We start from the raw sequence: 6,813 nt of genomic DNA on the forward strand, positions 1-6,813 counted from the left end.
TAGTAATTTGAAGGGGGGGTGGAAGGGCTATATACTTTAAAGAGAGAGAGTATGGAGGAGCAAATACTTCTAAATAGATTTTAAATGCAGCTTTATTGGTCAGATTATGCAAACAAAGTATTATTTTTATCCTGATATACTGTGTATATCAAAGCCATTGATTCTGAGGTGTTTGGCATGAAATAACATTGCTTGTCATTTGTTTGATGTTCATTACCACATCATTGAAGAAAAACTTCTTTCTCATACATTTTCTACGCTAAAATGTCACTAGCATTGCTTAGCCCAGCGCAAACCTTTTTGATGTTTAAACGCTTTTAGAACTCTGGAGATGGGCATACTTTCTGGAAGCACACAGGAAGTTCGTATTCTCTTTATCAAAAGGGGGAGGCTAACTTCATTGTGTACTGCTTTGCCAACCTAAAATCCACACCAGCTCTTGGACCGTCTTCTCCAAAACCACGCCAGAAATACTTCCTCTGCTTTTTGGCCTATCCAGAACGCCCTCCCCTCCAATCCGTCAATCCCCACCCACAGCTTGTATGTCTAATTCCACTGCTTTACCACTTAATTTACTTCCTGCCATAATAGGACCAGGGTTTCCCTAACCAGGGGGCCGCTGGCTCGGGTGTCTGACAGCAAGCCTGTCAAAAAAAGTGCACAGCGCCAGCTGTGAGCCCGAGATTAGGGGCCCTTTGGGATTGGAGCAGAGCTTCCGCAAATCACAATTTCCCGACACTGTAATTACATTTTAATATCAACATCACTGTAATTGCACCCCAGAGCATTGTATGTGGATCGAGGTTCACAGCCAATTGGAAAAATGGAACGGTGTTCTGATTTCCAGTAATATTTAAGATTCTCTTGTTAAATATATGATTACTAACCAGTAGTATACGTGGCCACTGGGAGGACCTTATAGTTTATGAAAATTCATAAACATGCATAAATGTCCGTTTCATTGCCTTGTCCTTGGTCGCCCCAGTTCAGGACTGAATCATATCGGAATGTTTCAGCTTTGTACAACTGTACAGAGATGAACCGTTCAATGTTTAGAATTCAAGGTCGACCATTTGGTCAGTCTATAGATGTCATGCGATTAGTAACATTTTGTCTGTGAATTTCAGTTGGCACATGAAAAAAATAGTTCAATTTAACATGACTTTCCTTAGTCCAGAGGCTAGGTTGGTGGAGACATAATTGCGATGAGCATTTTTTAATGATGAAGACTGAAAATGTAAAATACATCGTATCATATAATTGCCTTATATGAGGATAAAAAATTATACTGAAAAATATGTATACTCTGCTGGTTGAAATACAGCTGCAATGCCCATAAAAGCCTGAGAGATAAGACCAAAAAAACAAACAAAAGGCAATTAAGACAATGCTCTCCCTCCAGAGGCATTGTACCCCAGTTTGAGATGGGTCACCATTAAGCGTTCCGAGGCTAATTGGAAGGGAAGGGGGAGGAGGGGGGTGCTGAAATTGAACGTGTTTCATCTTCCTTGAAGCAAGTCTGTGAAAAAAAATTACTAGACAGAAAGCACTTTCCACCTCATAAAGTTTTCATTGTTGAGAGGCGAGATTACATCATCAAACGCCCCTCCTCTCCCCACCATGGTTCCACAGGGCTAGGCGTGGTATCTCTCTGGAGTGCGTCTAATCCCTAACACCCTATCTGAAGAGAGGGAAACCACGTACTGATAGGAAGGTCTCTCTGTCAGACCTTCTCAGGATGGTTTTTCCTCGTCTTGCCTTGTTAAGATAATCCCCCCTCTCACACTTCATTAAGAGTTTCTCCCTTCACGTTGTGTCAGGATGGTGACCCCTGTCATGCTTTGTTAGCGGGTATCTCCTGTTGTGCCTCATTAGGAAGGCTTCTTCCACTGAGCTGCATTTGGATGGTCTCTACTGTGAAGGGGATGCTGCGGAAACCAGGCCAGTTCAACGCATGCTCTCAAGAGCATGGATGTTTTTTTTTTCCTGCTGCCTGGTTGCGATCCAAACCAAGAGGACTGACCTCAATACTTATTTTTACCGCTCACATTGCCATTAGCTTGTGTCTATAAATACGGCGCAAACACGAACTGACCTGCCGGCGATTCCGCGGTCGGGCAGATATTGAAAGAGCCCTGTGGCCCTCTGCCGCGGTTCAGCGGAGCTGCCCTTTGCCGCTTTTCAATTAAAACGTGACCTGGTGGCACCTGGGAAATCTACCGCCCGCGCTCAGGAGTGGTTTTGGATGAGGCGGCCGTAATGTGGATGAGGAGGCCATATCCGCGAACTCGGATATCGAGGCAAAGTCACCGCGGAGTGAAAAACCGGATCCCTTCGCGGGGGTTTTTTGTAAACCGCCAAACCGACGGGTAGACGAGAGCGATCCGCGACTTGTCAGAGAGGGAGAGTGCGGCGACCCAGAACAGAACGAAGGCGAAGGAAACGCGCAACCGATAGCTTTCCTGTCACCAACATAGCCGCCGCCCACCACCCGCAGCAGCACCTGGGGATGAGAAATGTCTAAGGGTTGTCACCGCAAGGGCTTGTAGGTACTGAAGTGTGCACTTTCATTTCTAGGTGCAGGTTCCTGAGGGATTGTGGGAAACAGCCTTTCAAAAAGCAACATCACTCTAATCGCTCTCATTTCTTCTAGCAGACACAACTTGGCAAGCTGGCTTGAATGCATCCCATCAGTGGTACAGGCTGCAACACATACAGTAAATGAGATACTTTTAACAGAGCCCCTGATAAGTGAATTGTGAATTTTTCCCCCAAAATTGAATGGCTGCAAGAAAACCTACAGTAAGTTTAACAGCATAGCTATGATAAGAGCAGCACCACAACCAAAACTGGCAGTAGTGGGAAACATCATTTCTGGAATATAAGTGTTAGGCGTTTCTTTTCAGTCATTTTAATTGGGCTTTGCTGATTGCAAAAATGAAATGAAAGCTCACGACCATAATGAGACCAAATTCTTTTGACCAAGGTCATCAGAAGAATTTATTAGGTCAGACAAAAGATGAAAATTTGGTCATCATAAAGAGAACATGATTTGATGATCTGATGAAGACAACACCTGGACAAGAGTTAGCTACTTCATTACAGAATGCTTGGCAAGCTAACAATTTTAAGTACTCTCCAAAACACAGGCTATTACACTGTTGCAATTGTGTGACATTGAAAACTTTAGCTTAATGTACAAATGGTAACACTACTTGAACCCTTCGACATAAGGCTGACATAACACAGTCATACACATGACATAACAGCTGTTGCAAATGGCATAACAGATGATGTTAGTTTCCCATATGTCCAATGACACAAAACTACCATATTTTTATCAGTAAATGTTATGACAGATCCAGAATGGTGCCATAACAGAACGAGTTACCCAGCAGTCCCCAACCATGCATCAGCTTGATAGCCGATATGGACAGATTCCAGGTCCCTCTTTTTTCACCTATGGGACCTTTTAGCTGTCCATTTTTTGTGTTTTCGTTAACTACGGCATTTTGTAATGGTATTCATTCATGTAATCATCAAGCCATTTTCAGCGATTATCATTTTGTCCACTGAATTCAAAATATGAAAAAATAAAAACATGAAAAAAGAGCAGAATGAGATGAGTTAGTCATAAGCCAGTGCCGAACTGCTGTACAGAACGTTTATATGATTGACTCACTATTTCCTTTCAGAACCATGAAGAGAATGGTACATTCACATAGGGTTTGTTTTTTAATCTGGTATTTCGCAAGGCATTTTGGGAAAAGAAACCTAGAAGCAAACAGTTGTGTGAATCATAGTGAAAACCCAAGTTCCATCGATATCAAGAAACCAGGTCTGAATGAAAAAAAAAAACAAAAAAAAAAACAGAGAACACTGGACTGGATTATAGCTCCCAGCGAAGGAGCAGCCTTGACAAGCACCTTAAACAGATCAATTTGATTGATTAGAGAAGTAACACTAGCCGTACGGTACCCAGCCTACAACTTTAAAATGACATGGACACGTGGAACAAGTAAATGGCACAAAAATGAGGGAAAGAATAATTCCATATAAAAAAAATCTTAACAACAAAACATGACGATTATTCACAGAATACGATTATGGAAATAATAATGATAGAATGTGTTTGGGCATGTTTCCTGGGCAGTTTGTCTTCATACATGTAGGACTGCCTTCTGCGTCCACACTCCTGTGGGCACAATCCTCTCCTCTATTCAGTTCTCCCACTAGCAGTAACTCAAACATCAGCGTGCCCCTGCCGTGGGTCACCGGTTGAGTTTGAATTGATGATGTGCGTACGTACCGCAGCTTGTGTGGGAATAATGAGTCATCTCGGGTCTCCGTGGCGACTGCACGATTTGTTAGCGGAGGGGGTGCCAACCATTCCTCCTAGAGATACTGTATGTCTTTTAACAGAATAGGGTACAGAATATGCACAAAAATGAATTTCTAGACACATGCAAAACAAGGAGAATATTGTAAGCACAAAAATGCATGCGCTCACAAAATTACGCATTCATAAGCACAGATAAATTTACAGCCACAATCACACTCAGACACATAGACACATGCACATGAATACAGACTGCTGGATCAGGGGTTCTAAATGAGAGTGTTTTGTGTCAAGTTGTTTCTGTTGGGGAAAAACAATGCTGAAAGTGGAGACCATTCCCTGCACCACTGATAATTCATAGACGAGTACAAGACAGATGAAATCCTTACTGAAGACACTATAACTGCTTTAGTAATCCCACACATCAGTCACAACACATTCCAAAGCACTGGCGGAAGAGTAACTTGGTCAGTCAACCGAACAATTAAAAACTCATTCTGCGAGCGCTTCACAAACATGTAATCCTGGCATCTGCATTTTTATAGTGGGAGCATGGCAATGTAATGACAACTGAAACTAAAGCACACAGCATTTGGAAGCTCATCTACTTTTTCGTGTACCACACACACATATGATTAGACAACTGGAGTAAAATGGAGCAAGACAGAGTGCTTCATGAATTGCCACTTCTAATATACAAGCTATACAGATTCCCATTCCTGTATAGATTTCACTGAGCTACTCTCTGAATACTGATTGGGATTTTACATCACTGCTGCTAATCTTTTTTTGCTAGAAATATGCAATATGCAGCAAGAAGGAGGTGTTTGTGCCAATGGAAATACCAGTCCCCCCCCCCCCTTTATTGTAGTACCTCAGTGTTAGTACCTCAATAAACATGGTTATAAGCACTGGAATTTAAAAAAAGCAATTGAATAAAATGAATCCATTCACTTAATTGTCTGGTTTCAAATTACAATAAAATTATCAACTTATTTAACTTTATCGAGACAGTTGCCCCAAGTGTTAGGGACATTATTATGAACAGATATGATAACAAAAACAATAGAATTAACTGCTTTATTTTAATTGCTTTATTAACGCAAACATAACTTCAATGGCACATTTAATTCACACAAGACCAACGGAAGTTTAGCTGACAGGATGTATTAAATAGAGATAAGTGTGCAATCAACACATCAACTGAACGTAATTAATTATACATTCTGACCCCAAGGGCCTGGAGTGGGTGGCTGAGATTGCGATGGATTATTCAAATGATTTGCAAATATTGCATACCACTTGTTATGACAACAAAACTAAGACAATATATACAGGACTAATTCCTTCCTGAATATTATTGCATTACAGTGACATGTGAGAGCACCGAGAGAGGACACAGATAAGACCAGCCTTAGGGTTCAAGTTCAAGACTTGACTGCAGTTGCCATGGAAACTGAAAAGGATAAAAACAAACATCAAAGGGCAAGCATGAGGAACACAAACCTTTCTCAATCAGATAGAACTTAATGATGTCTCTCTCTACTTTTGTACAAATGAAAGCAAGGGTTACAAACCTTGGTCATGGACGCCCCTGTGTACGTTGGTTTCTGTACACACCAATCTCTTAATTAATTACGGTTAAGTTCCATAAATCTATACTAAAACTGATCTTACCCCAATGCAGGTTTGACAGTTAACCAATTGATATGTCTTAAAGATCTTAATTTTCATGATTTACCTTCAAAGACCAGCTGCCCACTCCTTCAGGGTTTTTACTTATTTCAGCTGTTGCCTCAGCACATTACATGCTATTAAAGCATTTGTTGCCTGAGAACTGATCTGACTAAAAGTCCATAAGTCTTAATATGGAATATTCATTCTACATCTGTATCTAGCATGGTGTGGTATTATGAGAATGAATCAGCTCTCGTTTGGCATTAGAACCCCAGTTCTAATCTAATTGCATTTACAGCAAGTCTAAGTATGGATTTCTTGTCTTTCGATGAAACATTTTCTGCACAAATTCTAGCCAAGCTCAAGTTTTCTGTCTGATTAAGTGTTGGCACTGTGAGCTGTCCTTGGCTGTGCTTAACAGGCTTGTTACCACAGTCCTTACACAGTGGACTGAAAGATTATCTCATCTCCGATTCTGAGCATAAAAGATTCAGTTATAAGGTGGTCATGCTGAATTCTGATTGTGACAGTGATGACTCTTCCAAGATGTAAAAGTTGTGAACATCTTGCACTGTAGCTTACCTGTCAGTGGTAGCAGACACTGCGTCTCTCTTGCTCATCCGGCAGGGTTGCTTTCTGCCTCCTCCTCATTACTGAAGAAATGAGGGGGAAGTGGGGTCCTCCCCCCTGTTAAGGGGGGGTCTCGATGCTTCGCTTTCCCTGTGATCAGTGGAGGAAGAGCGGAGGATGGCGGTGCCCTAATGGAGAGTGATTGAAGGGGGCCTGCAGAGTTCTGA

This window comes from Anguilla rostrata, chromosome 6 (assembly GCF_018555375.3).
Source record: "Anguilla rostrata isolate EN2019 chromosome 6, ASM1855537v3, whole genome shotgun sequence".
NCBI lineage: Eukaryota > Metazoa > Chordata > Actinopteri > Anguilliformes > Anguillidae > Anguilla > Anguilla rostrata.